We start from the raw sequence: 21,777 nt of genomic DNA on the forward strand, positions 1-21,777 counted from the left end.
ATCTGTTACCTGCAGGGATTATCAACTTGTGCTATCAGTGTTAATCATTGCCTGCATTATGTTATTTACCTGTGTGATGCTTATATTAAATAACTCTGTTTTCATTCTCAACAACTCTCTGTAGTTTGCATACTGGGCACCCTGGCAGCTGACAGAGAGACACACAGACAACACATACACACACTTACTTCATCACTGGCATGGCCTTTTGCTGTGTCTGTCGTGCAGCTGTACGTTGTTCTGCACTTCAAGCTCAGAGAGTATTTGAGCATCAGAGTTCCCTTCCCCTCTGAGCAGTTTCCATGCATTGTCCGCGATCACACAGAAGAGAGTGAAGGCACCTGCTGCTGATCACTTACCCTGCTGGTGCCAGAGAGGAGGAGAAAGAAGGCGAGGATTAGGAAGGGGATGGATGAATACATATAGGACTAATCTACTTATAATGTGGTAACTGAGGGTGGGAGGCAGCCACCAGGAAACAGAACAATGCTTGGGACATCCACTAATGCACCATGGCTGGATCCAACTAGCCTGGTCCGCCCATACCAGGGGGCGGAGAGTAAAAAATATACATATAAAAAGCAGATGATTTTTTTTTTTTTTTTAAGACGCCTTAAGAGGCCCCATAAGCCACAGTCTACCTGGAAAACATATAGAATTTATTATTATTAATAAAGTTGCCTTTTTACAACTGTATACACATGGGTACAACAAACAGAAAATACAAAGAAGCATATGTGTACAAATAATATTTTTTTAAGTCAGAAATAAGAAAAGTGTAGATAACCTAATCAACCCCTTGAACAAGACTTATTTTGTACAGTTTGTCATGCTAGGGTTTTGGATAACATTTTTATTTATACGGTATGTGAGTGTTAAGCTTAAAATATTAATGTAAGTAAATTGCTATTTTGTAACAACCTATGACTAGCGATCAACAATACAATGTATCAAGTTTCACAGCTCGTCATATTTTTGCAGGCGTCTTGAATCAGTTCATGAAACAAGTGTATTCATACAAATCACCAATAAGCATATGACCTCCTGGTAACAGTGCTATTTTGATAATCACTGTTCCTACAGCTTTTCTCTTGTCAGTCATGAAAATGCTGTGTGTAACTTGTACCTACGTACATGGCAGTAAAGTGACAAGAAAGGTAGAAACCTAAGTAGTGTAATTGGTGCTGCATAAATAATTTATGATGATTGTAATACTGAACAAAGGAAGAGATATGCAAAATGTTGATGTTTGGGGAATTATTCAATAGATCAATACTAAAAATATCATTCAAGCAAATCCATTCATCAAAATATAATTTTGGGGCCAATGACACAAATGAATTTCTATTTCTGCAGGATTTTAATGTTTTTTTACTTTTGGGCTACTAAAACATTACATGGCCTACAACACAAAACTTAGTTTGGAGCAGAGAAGAGGATACAATGATAAGAGGCTTTCAAATATATGTGCTTGGAATAGTCATAAGGCTATTATTATAATAGGTCAAATAGGAATATAAATGTGCAGACTAGATGGACCTTGTGGTTTGGGCATCATATATTATGTGTCTGGGTGTAAGTGTTAAAAACATGTAGAGCCTGAGCCATTAAGGAGCCTTTTGTTTGCGTAACATCCGCACGTTCATACTGCGCTAGCTTGGAATTGGACTATACACCAAGGAACACAGCCACGTCAAAGTAATCTTGGAGTGCAGAGGACACTTATTACACTCTACAATTTCAAGGAGGGAACAAGTTGTGGAAGACGCAGATGCATATATGCAATGTACAGTGAGCGCATTCCAATTCAGCAACGTCCAAGTCAGGTTCAAACACACGCAGAAATAAGCTGTTTTTTGCAGTATTTCTTGCTCCAGCTACAGGGCTAGTCTAAGTCCCGAATACTAGTGATGACAGCTGAGTATGCATGCTTAAACATGTGTTTGCAATCAGGAGCAACTCTAAAAATGTATGTTATGTACAGTACACATTAAGAACAACCTAATAATTGTTTTTCATGAAAAAAACAAATATATATATCTAATATATAAATGCTTAGTGGCGTCTGTGTGTGTGTGTAAAAAAAAAAACCCAAGTTGCAGCGCCACCTGCTGGGCAGAGTTATACACTGACCTACTAAATTCTTAGTGTGTGTGGGGAAAAAAATTCAAAAAGGGCTGAAATTTGGTAGGGCTCAAACTCATTTTCGTGAGGTAATTTTACCTCATAAACACACATGTGTAGAGGCATGCGTTAGTGTGTGTGTGTGTGTGTGTGTGTGTGTGTGTGTGTGTGTGTGTGTGTGTGTGTGTGTGGAAAAAACTATTTTCTCAGAAAGGGCTCATCCAATTGACCTGAAATTTGGTATACTGACATTATTTGACAAAAAAATTTGAATAGTCAAGTCAGTTAACTTCCATCATCCCCCTTCCCCCCGTGGGAGGGGTAGTAAAGGCTAAATATACGAGTTGAGGGGTCAAACTCATTTTCGTGAGGTAATTTTACCTCATGAACACACATTAAAAAGGCCGCTTGCGTCGGGAACTAACGCTCTTCCCCTGAGGAGGCCTGGGCTAGGTCCAAATGCATGACAAGAACCTTTTTAAGACCTTAAGTAGCTTGATTTGACTAGAATGCATGAGTATCATGCACGGGTTAACTTGTATGTATATATATATATATATATATAAATATATATATAATGTGTGTGTGTGTATATATATATATATATATATATATATATATATAATGTGTGTGTGTATATTATATATATATATATATATATATAATGTGTGTGTATATATATATAATGTGTGTGTGTGTATATATATATATATATATATATATATATATATAATGTGTGTGTATGTTATATATATATAATGTGTGTGTGTGTATATATATATCTATAATATAAATGCTTAGTGGCGTGTGTTAGTCTGTGTGTGTGTGTGTGTATGTGTGTGTGTGTGTGTGTGTGTGTGTCTGTGTGTGAAAAAAATAAAAGCAAGCTGCAGCGCCACCTGCTGGGCGGAGTTATACACTGACCTACTAAATTCTTAGTGTGTGTGTGGAAAAAAAATTCAGGAAGGGCTGAAATTTGGTATACTAAGATGTTTTTAATTTGTTAATTTAATTTGTTAATTGTTAAAAGTATTTATAAAGATTTTAGAAAAATATATATATATTTCTTGAAGGAGAAGTGACAGTTGGGAGTGGTTGGTGGTTGCCGGGGGTGACAGAGTGAGAGGAGTGTGATACTCAGGACCGCTGGGAGAGATCCCTGTGTCTGGATAGACATCTGGATACATGTGGCGATGAAAATGAAGGATGAGGTGATGGAGAAGAATGATGAGGTGGTGACATGTGGACAAAACCACGTTAAAAAAGGGCGCTTACTTCGGGAAGTAACGCTCTTCCCCTGAGGAGGCCTGGGCTATGGCCCAAATGCATGACAAGAACCTTTTTAACACCTTAAGTAGCTTGATTTGACTAGAATGCATGAGTATCATGCACGGGTTAACTTGTATATATATATATATATATATATATATGTATATATATATATATATATATATATATATATATATATATATGTATATATATATATATAAAAATATATATATATATATATATATATATATATATATAAATATTTAATTTACATGTTTTCTCACTAATGCATATATTATTAACAGGTAACATTATTTGAAGAAGTTTTTTCTGTCCGTTCTTTAGTGAGTTTATATTTTTCATAGGTACTGTACATATTTTGCATTGTCTTGTCTAGTAGAGCAGAGTAGACGTACACCCATAGTCATTACCACAAGTATCTTCACATCCGCTCCTTGGTGACTTTGGGTGTATTGATACCGGACATACGGGAGCTCTAAAGCAAACATACATAGTGCTCAGTATTGGTCCGTAATTGTTATACTGCCTAGTATTACTTACTATGGGCAGTGCTGCAGAAGTTATTGGAACTTTATTATTAATAATAATAATAATAATAATAATAATGAAATCAGAGAATTTCAGTCTTCTCTACTTAAAACTACATGCCACCAAATGTAAGTTTCAAGTATAATAGCTTTAATATAGCACATTTTATTTATTTTATGTGGAAAAAAATTCTTGAAACGAGGTTTCCACCTTCAGAAAATGTTAAGACATTAGGGGGTAAATGTATGAATGTCAGATTTTTTCAACTCTCCGGAAATCGGCGACTTTGTAGTGAAAATTTAAAGCGGCAATGGCTTGTAAAGGCCTTTACAAGCCATCGCCGCTTTAAATTTTACCTTCAAAGTCGCCGATTTCCGGCGAGTTGAAAAAATCGGACATTCATACATTTACCTCTAGATCATATATATCCGTAAACTTTTACTAACGCATTGTTTTATCACTTTGCAAAGGTTATTTGAAATGTATTGATAAAATAAAAAGGAAAACATAGTAGAAAGATAAAGCAATGAATGCAGTTAAACTTTCAAGAGTAAAAACAAAAAATTGCATGTAGGTTGAAGATACCTGTAAATATGGAATATAAGAACACTTTTTTTTTATGAAAATGATGTTCAGAGACAACTTAGTCTACAACCAAAATTATAAATGTGAAGCAGGTGGCACCTAATTTCATATGTTCTGAATGAAGGTATATCATTATAAAGCAATGATCCACGATTATATAATTTGACTTACATTTACACTATGTAAATAAACACTTTTTTGGGATGATTATTTGAAGATATAATATCTTAAATTATTATGCATGTGTGCAATAAGGCATTCTGTAGACGTCAGATCATATGTTTTCTGACAGCTGAAATCTATAAAAACAAATAAGGCCAGCGATTCAATTTGGAACTCTGCTTGCACAATGCACATTAGTTATTCCGCAGTAACCTTGGTAACAATGTTACTGAAGTACTCTCAACTGAACATTACGCCAATTTGCATCTTCTATTACAACAATCACAGAAGCTCAGAAAGTGTACACCAATTACACTACTTAGTCTAAAATGTCAGAAATGTTCCATTAACAAGAGAACATGCATGCTGCAATCCCCAGAAAGCATTCATCGGATACCTAATTGAATTTTTTTTTTTACAAATTCTGTTTATTCTGTATTATGCAAGTTATCAATTATTTTCAGCATTAGGATATGGGGTCTGATTCATTAAGGAAAGTAAGGCAAAACATTAGTAAGTTTTCTCCTGAACAAAACCATGTTACAATGCAAGGGGTGCAAATTAGTTTATTATTTTGTACATAAGTTTCTGTTTTTTCATCAAGCACACAAATAATTCATAGCTTTATTTGTACACTGAAATTTAAAGTTGATCTAGGACTTGCCCTACTCTAACTATAAATCTGCCATCGCATTTTAAATTTACCTCCTCCTCCAATGCAACATGATTTTGCCAAGGTGCAAAGTTACTCATTTTTTTTGCTTTACTTTCCTTAATGAATCAAGCTCATCTTGTTTTATTTATTCCATGCCTATATTTAATTAAAACAAGGTGCAAGAGTTCCAAGAATGTATTTGCTACACATAAGTTTCTTCATCTTTTGGCACCTTAAAGTGATAAATTAGATGATTTAATAATTTAGGAAATTGTTAAAAATTGTTGACATCTTTGTGACAATGACATATCTTCCAACAGTGGGACAGGGGAGTGACCACATCACAAAAAAACATTTGTGGCACCCATTCACCTCTGCTCTGCCATGCAGAGCAGCAGTATACCACACATGCCTACTAAATTTCCCACCCGCAGGACAAAGCTGTCTCAGTTGGGATGGCGGTACAGAGCCTGTATACTGGGACTCTCCTGCCTAAATTGAAATAATTGGGAAGTATACTGTGATGCCAAACAACATAAAGAGATGCTAAAGTTTGTTTACAAATGCAGAAAAGCATTTTCATGTACACTATGGGCCTCATTTAGAATTAGTAGTAAAGCCAGCTAGAAGGTGCAAGTTTACACATTGGCAACACTGCATTGATGTGTATGGCAAGGCAAATTTAATATGTGAATCTAGATTTAAAGTTGGGATCTGGATGTAAGTACGTTCTGCATACACAGTACGTCCTGTACATAGACACACAAAACAGACTGCAGTACACACACATGTGTATGTACAGTAAAAGTTCAGAACACATAAAAAAATATATATTATGAAATAAAATAACAAAATTTAATCATGATCATTTATAGAAATATTTCATTTGAAAATTAATTTTTAAAAAATAATTTGATTTAACATTAAATACATAAACATGATTTCAACGTGTACTGTACATACAATGTGTTTTTATAGTGTATCTTAGTTGTATACAGTTGTTCTGTGATAGCTAGTGGCACACATACGTGTAACTTTAAAAGCTAAAACTATCAGCCGTCACTATTAGTCGGCATTTACACATGCCCTGTAGTGAATGCAAATGATATTGGTGAAACCTAGTGTACTAATGAGAAACCGAGGTCTTGAATCGGCCACATCTGCCTCAAAATTCCCTTGTCGTTCATGGCATACATTAGTCAACCTCTTCACTCCCCAGTTCCACCTCTCAAGTCATAGGAAATTGTAAGTCTCATTTCTGGGTATGTGCAGACCTATTTCTCACAAAATACTCTACATGAACGGACGAACGTCTAAACATGAATCATGTCCTTTGTGGGTAATTAGGAGCACCTGCACAATTAAAAAAGCGGTGCAGGGCTGAATTTTTTGTGGTTCGGAAGTGAACCTTACTGCATGACTACATCATTTGCTATTATTCACAAACTGTTGTTTGTCATATGAAACATTGCCCCTAGGCATGGCAAAGAACTTAGAAGGAGCAAAAGTTACAGCAATCTTCCTTATGTATAATCCACGGTTTGTTCTTCTTTTATGTTGATTTCAAAAATTATACCTGAACACTTCTGCTTGGAATAAACACTATATGGATTTAAACAATGAAAGCAATTAACAATGTCCCCATGCAAATATAGTATACTTTTCTTCACATAGATATTTTTAAACAAAATTCTGTCAAACGTCAATTATACAACTTCTAAATAAAATAATCTGAAACCTTTGAAGTGCTGTTAAATGTCTTTACAGATTTCTTGATAAAAGATAATAAAATATACTTATATTATTCTTGACGATATTCTATGAATGGTTAAATTCTTACAATATTCTTCTCAAATGCCATATACATAAAAAAGAGAAATCACAATAATGCAATATTGTAGTATATAAGCCAACACATATATGTATATACATGAATTCCACATATAGGGCCTGATTCATTACTGATCTTATCTTGCTCGTAAGTTGCTATGAGTATTTTAAGAACAAACGGGGAGATAAGAAATATGCAGTTCAACAAGGAACGGAAGTTCAAAGACACACCCATCTTAAGTCTTTTAAGCAATGGAAAATAAGATGCAATGGATCTGAAGCAGGCAGTCCATCTTAAGATCCCCTTCTTAAGATCTACTTCTTATTTAAAGATAAGACAGTATTACATGATGGCAAATGTGTTTGTATATTTTTTAGCTAATAAGGAAAGTAATGATTTGTTTTCATGTAACACACAAACACTTGATAGCTTGATTTTTACTATGTCATTCAAACGTGATCTACCACGCACTCTACCACAATGATAAATCTGTCCACATATTTTAGATGTATCTCTCCTTCAAATGCAACTTTATAAGGCCAAGGAGCATTTATAATTCTTAATGTTTTTGTATCCAAAATGAATCTGGCCCACAGGGCACATTCATTCACATTATCTGCATACTGCCATCTATTACTACAAATGTCCTTAGGTTTTTTCAGGGGAGGGGGTTGATTTTGAGGGGACATGCTTCTTTGAGGTTAATGCAAATATTGACTGCAAACCTTTTAATTTTTATTCATCTACCGCTTGTATGTTATGTACTCAGCTTTCCTACAAATCAATGCAGATTACACCCCAGCAGCACAGTGTGTTACTGGTTAGCACTTCTGCCTCGCAGTGCTGGGGTCATGAGATTGAATGAGAGCACGTGTGGGCAAGCTCATGTCACTTGCTGATCTTTTCTACACCTGTGTGCAAAATGTCTGCCTGACATTCACTCATTGTATCCTAGCACAGAGGGGGCGGATAGATGGGAAATGTACTCCGCTATTCGCAATTACTGGTTCTTTTTAATAGGAACCTGTAAGTACCAAAAGGAAAAAAATTACAATCAATTTTAAGTCCAATTATTATTATTATTATTATTATTATTATTATTATTATTATTATTATTATTATTGTTATATAATACATGAATGAATTTTCATAGCAAATTATTTAAATTGTGAATGTACCAAGGATTTAGAACTAGAATATTTATATATGTATAATTATTGACATTAATAAAAATTATAAACGAAAAAAGCTTGTTATGAGAGACGTACATGCTCAGCTTTTTGTTGTATTCTATATCATTCACGTATTGTTTTCACTTGGATATTGGCTTAGTGGTTAGATAATCCACTTTTCAACAGTGGGGACCTGAGTTTAAATCCTCGCTCACTCACAGCCTTATCTGTGTGGAGTTTATATATCCTTCCCATGTTTGTGTGGATTCCCTATGTGTCCCTTATGCAAGAGTATGCTTGGTTTAAGTTCGCACAATTTTAAAAAATTAACGTGTTGTTTTTCGTATTATTACATTGTTTAATGTTTGATATTAATATAAAAAAAATTAAAAACATTTTTTTTAGTGAACTGTATTAACTAGCTATTCACTAGAACTTTGTTGGTAAATAGGCACATCAGCTTATAGATCTTTTTATTTTCTTTATGACCTTCCTCCAAAAGTATCCAGATGCATCAGAGAGGGCTCATGATTATTTCATAAACTAAAATAGAGAAAAGTGCCTCTAGTGTGATATTGTTTGATAAAATATAAATCTTTTATTCACATAAAATGATAAACTCACATTTAACAATAAAAAGAAAACATAAAATCCAATAGGAAAATCCAAATAAAAGAATGGTCATACACTCCTACCGGATAAATAAGGATGTCTTGGCAGTTGGTAAATTTTACAAGGTGCCCGGGATCACAATGTTGTAGAAACCAAGGAGAATCCCATTGAGCGGAAGGAATGTAGATTGTATACAGCAAAAAAGAGTCTCAATCTGCTAACATGCTCCTAAATTGTCTTTCTCAAGGTGCAGCTATTATCTATCTATCAATTATACAACGCTTCCAGGAGTTCAGTCTTGTCTTAAATGTAAAACTAAATAGCACTACGGTTGAATGACAGCACATTTAGAAAGTGTTCTTTGTCATTCAGCTGCCTTCAATACACTAGCCATTTAGCAACACATTAAAAAAAGTAAGCAAAATAATGAGGGCTGTGTTGTATAAATCCATAAATCATAATGCTCTTTATTTTGTCTAGCTCATCGATGCTTAAAAGCTGCATTCTTGGAAACACTTAAATGCAACAAAACAACTGTTAATCTGCTGCTATTTTAAATTATGTCTGTTTTGCTTGTAGGTATATAAATATATACAATATACAATATATACAATATACAAATACAATATACAAATACTCTCCTGGGTTCTCTCCTTACTAGCTTTACATGTATGTTTGCATATATACATTGCGGCTAACATTGCCTGCCGCCTACCCTCCGGTGTGCCGGCCTCATCTGGCACCACTACACCTCGTGCTGCTTTGTTGTCTTCGCCTGCAGCTCGCCCTCCACTGAGAGTCCCTGGATCTGCCCTGTCTTTGTGGCCCACCGGACTCCTGTCTCACCTGTTCATGTACTCTGTTCCGGCGACTATCTGACCCACCCTGGACTCGCCTGCCCGGAACTCTGGTCTCCCTGGACTTCCCTGCCCTGGACCCGGTACCTCCCTGGACTCCCGGTCTCCCTGGACTTTCCTGCCCTGGACCCGGTACCAGCTCTCTGCAGCCCTACATCATTTTTGCCACCTTGTGTTTTCATTTCTAACTTACCTTAAGCTTATTTCATCCTTAGTTTAACCTTATTTTACTGCTATTTAATTTTTGTGTTTTCATTTCTATTTAATAAATTTTTTGTGTTTTCATTTCTAATTTACCGTAAGCTCATTTTAACCTTAGCTTAACCATATCTTACTGCAATTTATTTTATTGTATTGCACTATATATTATGTTAATTATTTTATCTTAATTATTGTACTTTAGCTTAATTATTGTATTTTATTTGCATTTTTAACTTTCTCCATTTTATTTTAATTCTTTACGGCACTTTATATCGCTTCTGCGACCGCCTTTTGTTCTTGCTCCATTCCTTTGTTCCTTACAGTCTTTGTTTTACTTTGTTCTGTCAATCCCTAATCTAATTAAGATTAATCTATCTAGTTTAATTTAGTCTTTGTTTTACTTTACTCCGTCTATCCTTAATCTAACTAAGCCTCTTATCTGCTCTGGTCCATTTCGGTCTCCCTTTGCTGCCCTCACCTCTGTGTTAATTACCCTTGCCCCTTCTCTTAGTTCCAGTCCATCCCTGTCCCTCACCATGCCGCCCCGCTCCTTTCCTGTACCCATCCTCTCCCCCAGCCCCCTGCTCTCGCCCATCTCTCGCTGCCCCACCCCTCACCCTACCCCTCGCCCCATCAACCCTGACAATCTCATCTGCATCTCCCCTCTTCCCTCCCTCCCCTTCTCATGTGCCCTCTGGAACTCCAGGTGCATCCGTAACAAACTGACCTCCATCCATGACCTCTTCATCTCCAACTCTCTAAATCTTCTTGCCATCACTGAAACCTGGCTTACTTCTTCTGACACTGCCTCATCTGCTGCCCTCTCCTATGGGGGCCTCTTCTTCACCCACTCCACCAGACCGGATGAGCGTCCAGGAGGTGGAGTGGGTCTCCTCCTTTCCCCTAACTGCACTTTTCGGGTCATTCCTTCTTTACCTTCCCTCTCCTTCTCTTCCTTTGAAGACCTCCTCTCCATTAACACTCCCGCCTGCTCCCTGCGCTCGGCCAATGACCGCCGCCTCTCCTCCACTCTGATCACCTCTTCCCATTCCAGAATCCAGGACTTTTCCCGTGCAGCCCCCCTTCACTGGAATGACCTCCCTCGCTCCATCCGCCTCTCTCCTACTCTGTGCTCCTTCAAACATGCACTCAAAACTCACCTCTTTCTCAAAGCCTACCAACCATCCACTTAACCCCCATCTCCTCCGCTCATTCTCCCCTCTCTCCCATTCCCTCAACTGGCTCCTCTTGTGCCTAGTCTGTTTTACTCTCCCTTAGGATGTAAGCTTGTATGAGCAGGGCCCTTTTCCCTCCTGTCTCCTTACCCGTTCTTCTGCTCCGTGTCTATTGCATCTGCCTGCCTGGAGTTTCTGAAGTATTGGTACTTTTTGTTTATTGTTCTGTACTGTTATATCCTGTATAGTCTACTGTTTGTACTATGTGCAGTGCTGCGGAAACCTTGTGGCGCCTAACAAATAAAAGATAATAATAATAATTTATACACAGTGCATATGTTACCACTGCCAATCACATTGCAGAAGCTTGAATGTCAGTCACATTACTCCGTCCTCGGTAATCATAATCTTCAGTTCTCACTGGCAGCCATACTCAATAGATCTAATTACCATCCACCACTGCACAAAACCAAAACGGACCCCATTGCAAGCCACACTGCACTGTTCCCATAAAGATTTTATGGGTACGTTCATTGCAGAGAACTTATTACCAGCTCCCACAGAGAAAATACAGACTCCACAGCCAGCCACAATGTACATAACTGTGTCACAGACTGTTAGAGATGTTGTGGACTCACTGCTCTGACTTAGGAGCAGAGTTTAAAGCTAGGTACACACTACAGGTTTTTCAGTTGATTATCGTACTGATCACATGATAAATGACTGTTGGGTCTGATATTGCATTAGTGTGTATGCTCCCACAATCATGTTTTATCATACCAAAGCACGTGGTATCGTTTGATTTGATTTTTATGAACTGACTAAAAATCACTATGAACCATGAAATGATGTCGGGCAAATTCTGAAGTGTTTATGCACTCAGGACCAGCAGTGTAGGCAAATCTCTAAAGAGTTTACAGAGTCACAATCTTTTCAAACAGATAATTATGACAGATGAAGGGCACAGATTTGAAAGTAAATCTTGTAAAATTGTGTAGTGTGTAGACAAGAATCGGCATGCTGATCGGGACTTTCAGTCATTGGTAAAATTGTTAGAGATATCGCATCAGGAGAAATTTTCTGTAGTGTGAGTAAAAGGCAGTTGGTCTTTACTTGGGACCCCCGCAAGTTGGTGAAGCATGACACAGCAAAACATCCACATATTGTCACAAAACTTTCTCTCTTCACGCTCCTGTGCTGCTGATTTCCTCTGCCTCTGTGTAGAGTTCAGCACTTCCTGGTTTGGGTAGTCACATGATCATGGCTGGGAGGCAGGATATTCAAAACTGCAGAGTATATAAAGCTCACTGACACTGCAGCAGTGTCAGAGCAATAGGTTTCCACGCCGGTCTGACTACCTGTTTATACTGCAGAAGCTGAGCTTTCCTGTGCTTCTCCCTTGGGTTGCTTCTCTGCCTGATAACTCGTTGTGTACCAGTCCTTGCTTGTTTTTGACCACTCTCTCCAAGACCCTGATTTTGTACTGTACTACAGCTTGTGTACCAATTCCCTGAAAAAAAAACCATACTAAGGAGCGTCAGTCACCTTGGGTATATCAAATAAAAATTAAAAATTGAACAGATATGGCAGAATATACTCAGATTCCTGACAATCATTAAAAATACATTTATTTAACATAAAATCAATAAAATAAATTATGTATATAACTATATCATTATTATCTACAAACGTATTTAACATTCATAACAAATATAAAATATGTACACAAATGTATATGATAATGATGGTATTGTCCAAGATGGTAAGAACACTAATTATCAGATGATCAATCTAATGCAAAAATCATATATATATTATATATATTATATATACTAATATTAAGTCCTATCTGGACATTGTTAATATTTCAAACAGTACCTGTAGGGGTAGAGTGGCCAGTTCACCCCGCTCTCTAACTAAATCACTTGTTATGTGATGGACTGTATGATATCCACATGTCTGGAAACTCACATATGCAGGCTGAAGTGTCCAAATTATAATTATAACTCCTTAAAACAGGCCAATATTTATAAATAGAATGACATACAGTACTTGCCAGGACCAATCACTGCCACCTTAGAATGCTGATGGTTTATGAAGATTTCCTCGACACACACTGTATGCACCTAGCTTCAGCACTGAGTGTCCCTCCATGCAAAAAGGTAGCCGCATAAACATGCTAAATGGTAGATCTGGTTTGAGAGCCATCTATTTTATACGGCTAACTTTTTGCATGGAGGAACACTCAGTCCTGAAGTTAGGTGTGCACAGTGTGTACATTATTATTAACTTCAATAACACTAATTTTCAGTCATTTCCAGTCAATTTTGAACACCTCAAAGGTCACAACATTATTTTCATCCACTTTCGAACAAAGATTGCAATGAGCTGAGGGGATGCTAAGCAATGACACAAACACAGCAGTTCATAGTACATCTAGGAAACATTGCCACACAGCAGTGGTAGAAAAGAAAAGTGGTGCAAGATGGACTCATCCTTGGGCCCTCCCTCCAACCCTTATGTAAGATATTGAAAAGGACATCTACAGTTTAACAAAGGAAGCACTCCAGCGACAAATAGTGTCACTTTGTGGCTGAAGTGCTTGGTTTCTTTGGACCACCACAAAACAAGCTACCAATAGCTTAGCTGCCTTAAGCCCAACAGTGCTGTCAATGAACTCTATATTACTCTACATTATTAAACCATGTCTGTTCTTGGTGCATCTTTAATCTACTTCTCCTCTCTGGATACCGTCCTCTCATCCCTGAAGAACTGCCAAACTTATGTAGACACAGGAATGGATATTACAACTGGAGTGGTATTACATCTGCTTCAGACAGACTGTGAAACGGAACATGTAGGCAGCATGGAATCCGTTATGTTGAAATACACGGCATTGAACAGAGATTTAAACCAATATATAGATGAAGTTGAGGAGACAGTACTTAAATTAAAACGTGACCCACTGGATGAGATCCTGGATTTATGAGAGCTTGTACACAAGAGATACACTGTGCTTCAATATAATAATATAGAGGAGGCCCTGAGGCATGATGATAAATATGTCCAGTTTAAAGAACAGCTAAGAGAACTGAGAAAACAAATGGGTGTGTCACCGGCCCCTGCAGATAAAGCTTTAGAAGATGAAGACAAGGAGATCGCCGTCACCCAGGACACTCCTATTACACAGTTTAAGGTGGTAAACCCAGTGAAAAACAAAGTATGTGGTCACACATACGAGAGAGAAGCAATTTTAATAAAAACATTGTCAGACTAGATGGGCCAAGTGGTTCTTATCTGCCATCAAATTCTATGTTTCTAATTGAAAGGATGATTGAAAACAAATGAACAAATTCAATATTTTGCTCACACAATCAACTTGGTGGTACCGAGCTATTTAAAAAATGACAGTGACATGCAGGATGCTGTCTGTGTCCCAAAATAATTCGGGTCATTTTCGGCATTCTGCAACAGCATGTAGAAGATTGCAGTTGCTGCAAGACTTTAGTCCAGCGCAGTGGAGAATACTTTCCATGTTGTGCAAGGTGCTGAAACCACTCTAAGTAGTCACCTGTGAAGGAGTTGAGAACTTGATTGCCTGAGTCAAGTGATTCCCCTATTTAGACTGTTGGAAAAGCAGCTAGAGAAATTGAAGGAGGAGATGAAAGTAAGCAATTCCACTAACTATGTAGGACTTGTAGATCAAGTACGTTATTCACTTCGCCACGATCCAAGGGTTATCAACATTTTGAAATCAGATCACTACATTTTGGCAACTGTGCATGATCCTAGGTTTAAGAGCTATGTCTTCTCTTTCTTTCCAACTGACCCATATCTCAAGATATGCAATGAGCTCCTGGTCAGCAAACTGACAGCTCAAGTGGTACATGACATGATGACTCATCCTCTCTCAATTTTTTTAGCAACTGCTGCTAGGAAAAAACAGCTTTCCCAAGACACCAAGTGGTGATGCAGATCAGTCAGCAAAACATTTTGACATTTGGTCTGGTGTAAAAGAATTGACCAAAAATCAGGACAGCTTTGTTGTAAAATGAACTATAAATTCCACGGGGACGGCCATTGCCGACAATCAAACTGCAGAGACTTCTGTAATGGTAGATTCCAGCGGGGATGAATTAGTATTGTGTAAGGATGATGTACACACTGATGAGGGGGAGGATGATGACAGTGTAGATTGCAGGTGCCTGGATCTAGCTGAGAGACGGGAGCTAGCTGATGTTGGTAGGATTTTTAATATTTTGGGTAGAATGGCATGTTGGCAATCTTATGGTTTTCTACAGTAAACTTTCATATTTATTAGAGAGGTGTTTTTTTCTTTAAAAATGTACAAGCTTTTTATTTACATTTTTGTTTACCTGACTTAAAACCACTATGCACTTGAACGTAGGCTTTAGCACATGAGGTAGAGGGATTAGTATCATCCTGACTGAGACTGGAGAGTGACAAGAACAATGTGACTGAAGACTGGAGAATGACAAGTACACTGCTACCACTGTTTCTGTGTGACCAACGGCACTGAGACTGGAGAGTGCCAAGAACAATGTTACTGAAGACTAGAGAGTGACAAGAACAATGTGACTGGAAACTGGAGAGGAGCGTGACAAGGACACTGCCACCCTTCTGTTTCTGAGCTATGGCACAGTAAAATGTCACGGTAGACTTTTAAAAACACTGCCAGCCCTATTATTTGAATTTCTGTTTCAGCACTGAACAATGCCATCTCTTCTATTTCTGGGTGAGCTATGACATAGTAGAATGTTACTGGAGCCTTTGAAGAACACTGCCAACCCTATAATTTGTCTTTCAGCACTGAAAACTGCCACCTCTCCTGTTTCTGTGTGTAGTATAACTCTGTAGAATGTCACTGGTGCCTTTGAAGAACACTGCGAGCCCTATAATTTGTCTTTCAGCACTGAAAACTGCGGCCTTTCTTATTTCTGTGTGAACTATAATTCTGTAGAATGTCACTGGAGACTTTGAAGAACACTGCCAACCCTCCTCTTTCTGTTTAAGCTATGACGCTACCCAACTACACTGGAGACTGCCAACAGCCCTGCTACCCCTTCTGTGTCTCTCTGTGAAATGGCACAGGATTTCAGTGGAGAGAGGTACTTATAGAATCCAAAACTCGCAAAATCCGATGACGCGACAGTGACATTTTGCCTTATTTTCAGTTTCTAGGGCGCGCAAAACTACCAAGTCGGCTCAGCTCGGTACTCGGATAGTGTAAGTTCAGGTGGGCTAGGTTTTCCCAAAACCAAGCCCGAGCAACAGACATTGATAAAACTAAATAGATAAAGGTGGTCTGCACTTCATCTATTTATATACTATGCACTTATCTTTGGGTAGAGTATTCACCAAGAGCTAAGAGTCAATATTTCAAACACCTTCTTTTACTATAAGTGCTTTTTACGGTTTGAGTAATGCTGCCCTTGTGAATCAAACAAGGGGACTTGTCACTCATATAAATTTTAAAGTATATAAATATGTAATGTATAATATATGCCATGTATATCAATATGGAATGTACTGTATATTAAAATATTTTTAGATACTTGTATAGCATTAAAAGAACAAAACCGCTAGGCTAGGTAATATGTCAACGAAACAGTGCAGATTGGACAATAGTTGGCCTTCTCACACAAGTAAGTATGTATAACTCACATTGATGCAGATTTGGTTGCCAAACATCTGTCTTGACAAGACAAAGCAATTAAATTTGAAGGTCCACATCCTGAGAAATTAAGAGACAGAATTTGGCATATTGGTCACGCAACCAGCAGTCAGTTGGCAGTTGGTAGTAACATGCTGAAAATTGTTAGGCATTGCAATGAGTTACAAAGAGCACCCCCCCCCCAAAAAAAAATAAAAAATAATAATAATCTTGGTGGAGGAATGTAATATAGGCTTCAGAAGCTTCTTGGGGAAAAGTGGAGGAGCCAAAATCGTGCAAGATGGCATTTTCCTTGGAGTCAGTCATCAGCTTCATCAATTTAATTCTCTTTGAATGTAGAAGATATACCAAGTACCAATTAGGCAGCATGTGTGACACACTGGAGAGGGTCAGCAGCAATACATTGGAGAGTGTCAACATTGCAGTAAATACATTGGAGACGGTCAGCACTGTAGCAATTCATTGGAGAGGGTCAGCAGCAATACATTGGAGAGGGACAGCACTGCAGCATATTCAATGAAGAGGGTCAGCACTGCAGCAATATATTGGAGAGTGTCAGCAGCAATACATTGGAGAGGACAGCAGAACAATGTACTAGAGAGTGGACAGCAGTGACAGTATCAGAGCTCATTAGATGGACAGTGTCTGCATCTGTACACATTATTTTATAGATGATGAGACAATAAGGGCACAGTGTTAAATGCTGCAAGATTGCAATGTACTTGGGGCCACAAACCCAGTGTGATACACACATGTGTTTTACAGCTACAGGATTGACATAATATGAAGGTTATATAGTCAACAATATAATGACATTGACAGTATTATTAGGACAACAATTAAAATGTAGACTGTATTTATTTGGTTGACAATTTAAATGTAGACAGTATTATCCCTAACTTTAACCCTGTCCCTGTCCCTAGACCTGTCTCTAGACCTGTTCCTATCCCTAGACCTGTCCCTATCCCTATCCCTGTCACTAGACCTGTCCTTAGCCATATCACTATCCATATAATAATACTTTCAACATTTGAATAGTCTACCTAATCATACTGTCCACCATGTGAATTGGTGACCTAATAATACTGTTGATGCCTGAATTGTCGACTGTTAAACAAACTAATAGACCAAGGTCAAAATGTAAAATAGTTCAAGTTGGAATTGTCCTTAGGCCACCTATATGTTAAAAAGGACATGCACATAGTTTAACAAACCAAGTACTTCAGCGACAGGGGCTGACACTTTTGTGGCTGAAGTGCTTGATTTATTATTATTAATATTATTAACCTTTATTTGTTAGGCGCCACAAGAGTTCCGCAGCGCCGTATACAGTACAAACAGTAGACTATACAGGGTGAGACATAACTGAACAGTAAACAATAAATACCAAACTTCAGAGGCTCCAGGCAGGCTGATGCAGTACAGACGGAGCAGAAGAACAGGTATAAAGACAGGAGGGAAGAGGGCCCTGCTCAAATGAGCTTACATCCTAAGGGAGGGTGAACAAAACTCAAGCACAAAGGGAGCCAGTTGACATGTAAGGGAGAGAAGAGGGGCAGGTAGAACGGATTTGGTGGAAGATTGGTAGGCTTTAAGGAACAGGTGGGTTTTGAGTGCCCGTTTGAAGGAGCTTAGATTGGGAGAGAGACGGATGGAGCGGGGGAGGTCGTTCCAGTGAAGGGGGGCTGCACGGGAGAAGTCCTGGATTCTGGAGTGGGATGAGGTGACCAGGGTGGAGGAGAGGCGACGGTCATTTGCCGAGCGCAGGGAGCGGGCAGGAATGTGAGTGGAGAGGAAGTTAGAGATATAGGGGGCAGTAGACTGGGAGAGGGCCTTGTACGTGGTGGTCAGGAGTTTGAACAGGATTTTGAAGGGGATGGGGAGCCAGTGGAGGGCAAGGCAGAGAGGGGAAGCGGAGAAGGAGCGGCGAGAGAGGAAGATTAGTCTAACTGCCGCATTGAGAATAGAGCGGAGGGGGGCAAGGTGGGAGAGAGGGAGGCTAGTAAGGAGGAGGTTGCAGTAGTCGAGGCGGGAGATAATGAGTGCGTGGATGATAGTTTTGGTGGCATCCTGAGAGAGGAAGGGTCGGATGCGGGCAATGTTGCGAAGTTGGAAGCGACAGGCTTGGGCAAGAGATTGAATGTGGGGGGCAAAAGAGAGGGAGGAGTCGAAGGTAACACCCAGGCAGCGAAGTTGGGTAACAGAGGAGATAGTGGTGTTGTTGGCAGTGATAGAGAGGTCAAAGTGGGAGGGGAATCTGGCGGGAGGAAAGACAATGAGTTCAGTTTTAGAGATCTTAATTTTGAGAAAGCGCGAGGACATCCAGGAGGAGATGGCAGAGAGGCAGTCGGATACACGAGAGAGGAGGGTGGAGGAAAGATCAGGAGAGGAGATGTACAGTTGGATGTCGTCAGCATAGAGGTGATACTGAAGACCGAAGGAGGAGATGAGAGCACCAAGGGAGGAGGTGTAGAGCGAAAAGAGTAGAGGGCCGAGAACAGAGCCCTGAGGGACTCCAACAGGGAGAGGGGAGGGGTCAGAGGAAGAGCCAGACGTGGATACAGAGAAGGAGCGGTTCGCAAGGTAGGAGGTGAACCAGGCGAGGACAGACCCAGATAGGCCAAGAGAGAGAAGAGTTTGTAGCAGAAGTCGATGGTGAACGGTGTCAAAGGCCGCAGAGAGGTCGAGGAGGATGAGTAGGGAGAAGTGACCCTTGGATTTGGCTGTTAGAAGATCATTGATAACTTTGGCCAGGGCAGTTTCAGTGGAGTGGAGGGGACGGAAACCTGATTGGAGAGGGTCGAGGAGTGAATGGTCCGAGAGGTGTCTGGTGAGGCGGCTGCAGACAATCCTCTCAAGTAGTTTGGAGGCAAAGGGGAGAAGTGAGATAGGACGATAGTTAGCAGGGGAGGTGGGGTCAAGATTGAGTTTTTTTAGGATTGGGGAGATAAGAGCGTGTTTGTAAGAGGAGGGGACTACGTCAGAGGAGAGTGATAGGCTTAATAGGTGAGCGAAGTAAGAGCAGGCCGTGGGAGAGAGAGAGTGAAGGAGGCGAGAGGGGATAGGATTGAGAGGACAGGTAGAGGGTGGAGAGGATAGAATAAGTGAGCGAACTTCATCCCCCGATGTGGGGCAGAAGGAGAACCAGAGTTGGTTGCTGGAGGGAGGTGCAGAGGAAAGGGAGGATGGAGAGGAATGGGAGGAGGGGATGTTGAATCTGATGGCCTCAATTTTGGAATAGAAAAAGGTGGCGAAGTCAGAAGCAGGTAGGGAGGGCGGGATGGGAGGGGGCGGAGGAGAGAGGAGGGAGTTGAAGGTGGCAAAGAGGCGGCGGGGATTGGAAGACTGAGAAGAGATGAGGGACTTAAAGAAGGATTGTTTGGCAAGGGAGAGGGCGGAGCAGAATGAGGTGAGGATAAACTTAAAGTGAAGGAAGTCGGCCAGGGAGCGGGATTTTCTCCAGATGCGTTCAGCAGTGCGAGAGCACTTTTGGAGGAAGCGGGTGAGTTTGGAGTGGCAGGGTTGGGGAATGAGGCGGCGCTGGCGGATAGAGGAGGCCGGGACTACCATGCCCAGGGATTTGTTTGGACCCCCATACAAAAGAACATTTTGATTGTTGGTCAATGAACTGGACAGAACAGATAGCTGTTTTCTTTTTAGAACTTACTTATGGTCTACTAGACAGAAAGGATAAAGAGGATAATGGTGATGCTACCAGCACTGCTGCTTTTGCTGATGGCGATACACCTACCCAGTGGGCTGTCACGGTCATATAGTGATTGTTTTGACCAGGACCGCTTGTCCACATATTCGTAATTAAGTGGACTGTCAGTACAATGGCATTTTATAGGGACTGAATGTTTTTTTGCTTAACCTCACAGTATGGCTGAGAAATTGATGTTCTGGAGAAATGGAATCGAGATGGAATTTTATAGCGTGGACACATGACCTCAACTAAAAGTCTAAAGCCTATTACATTGATTGCAGAAATTGAGCGCACATCCAATGCTAACATAGCTGTCATGGCTTTAGTGATCTGCTGTGCAACAGGATGCTGACTGTTGTCGATGTCGTATAATTGGATGAACGTAAAGTATATTGGTTAATATTGTTTTATTGTGCGATTGCACTCAGCATGCCACGCTACACGGGGCATGGCGCTATCACGCGGTAAAATACGCACACACTCGCACTACAACATTTGGCTATTTATATAATTCATATTTATTAAAGGTTCCAATCCACATTCATTTATTAGTAAAATGTATTAGATTGCATATTTATTTATATATAATACTGTAGTAAAGGTTTTTATCGTTCAGGTGTTTTAAAAGATAAAGAGTTTGGTCTCATATTAAAGCTTATTTCACCAGCATTAAACCGGTATGGACAGAATAGCGATCGCATCTAGCAATTGCAAGATACAAGCAATATGAGAATAATGCTCTTAAATACTTTTGTGTGGGTCAGTTTGGTCATTCAGAGTCAAATCATGGGAACAATAGGGTGGGGGATGTTCCCCTCACCCTTTGCAAGGATCAAATGAACTGACCTATAACTTGCAAGGAACTGGAATGCCATCAAGCCTGGACCAATGAAGACCTCACTAAGAGTTGTAATATGTACAGTATATACAAGCATGTTGGCTTTTGTTAGCTCTTTTGGAAACTGGAAATGTGACCGCATGGCTGCAGTCATTGAACCTGAATGAAACCTATAAGGAAGATGTAATGTATTCGGTGTTTTCATACTTTCCTGTTTTAATGTAGCATCTTTAATAGGTATCATGTATCGGCTATATTGTACAGTATTGTACTTATTTATTGAACTGCTAAACAAATTGCTTTTGCTAAATAAATTGCTTGTGCTTCGGAAACACAATACAATCGC

This window comes from Mixophyes fleayi, chromosome 4 (genome assembly GCF_038048845.1).
Source record: "Mixophyes fleayi isolate aMixFle1 chromosome 4, aMixFle1.hap1, whole genome shotgun sequence".
Lineage (NCBI taxonomy): Eukaryota > Metazoa > Chordata > Amphibia > Anura > Limnodynastidae > Mixophyes > Mixophyes fleayi.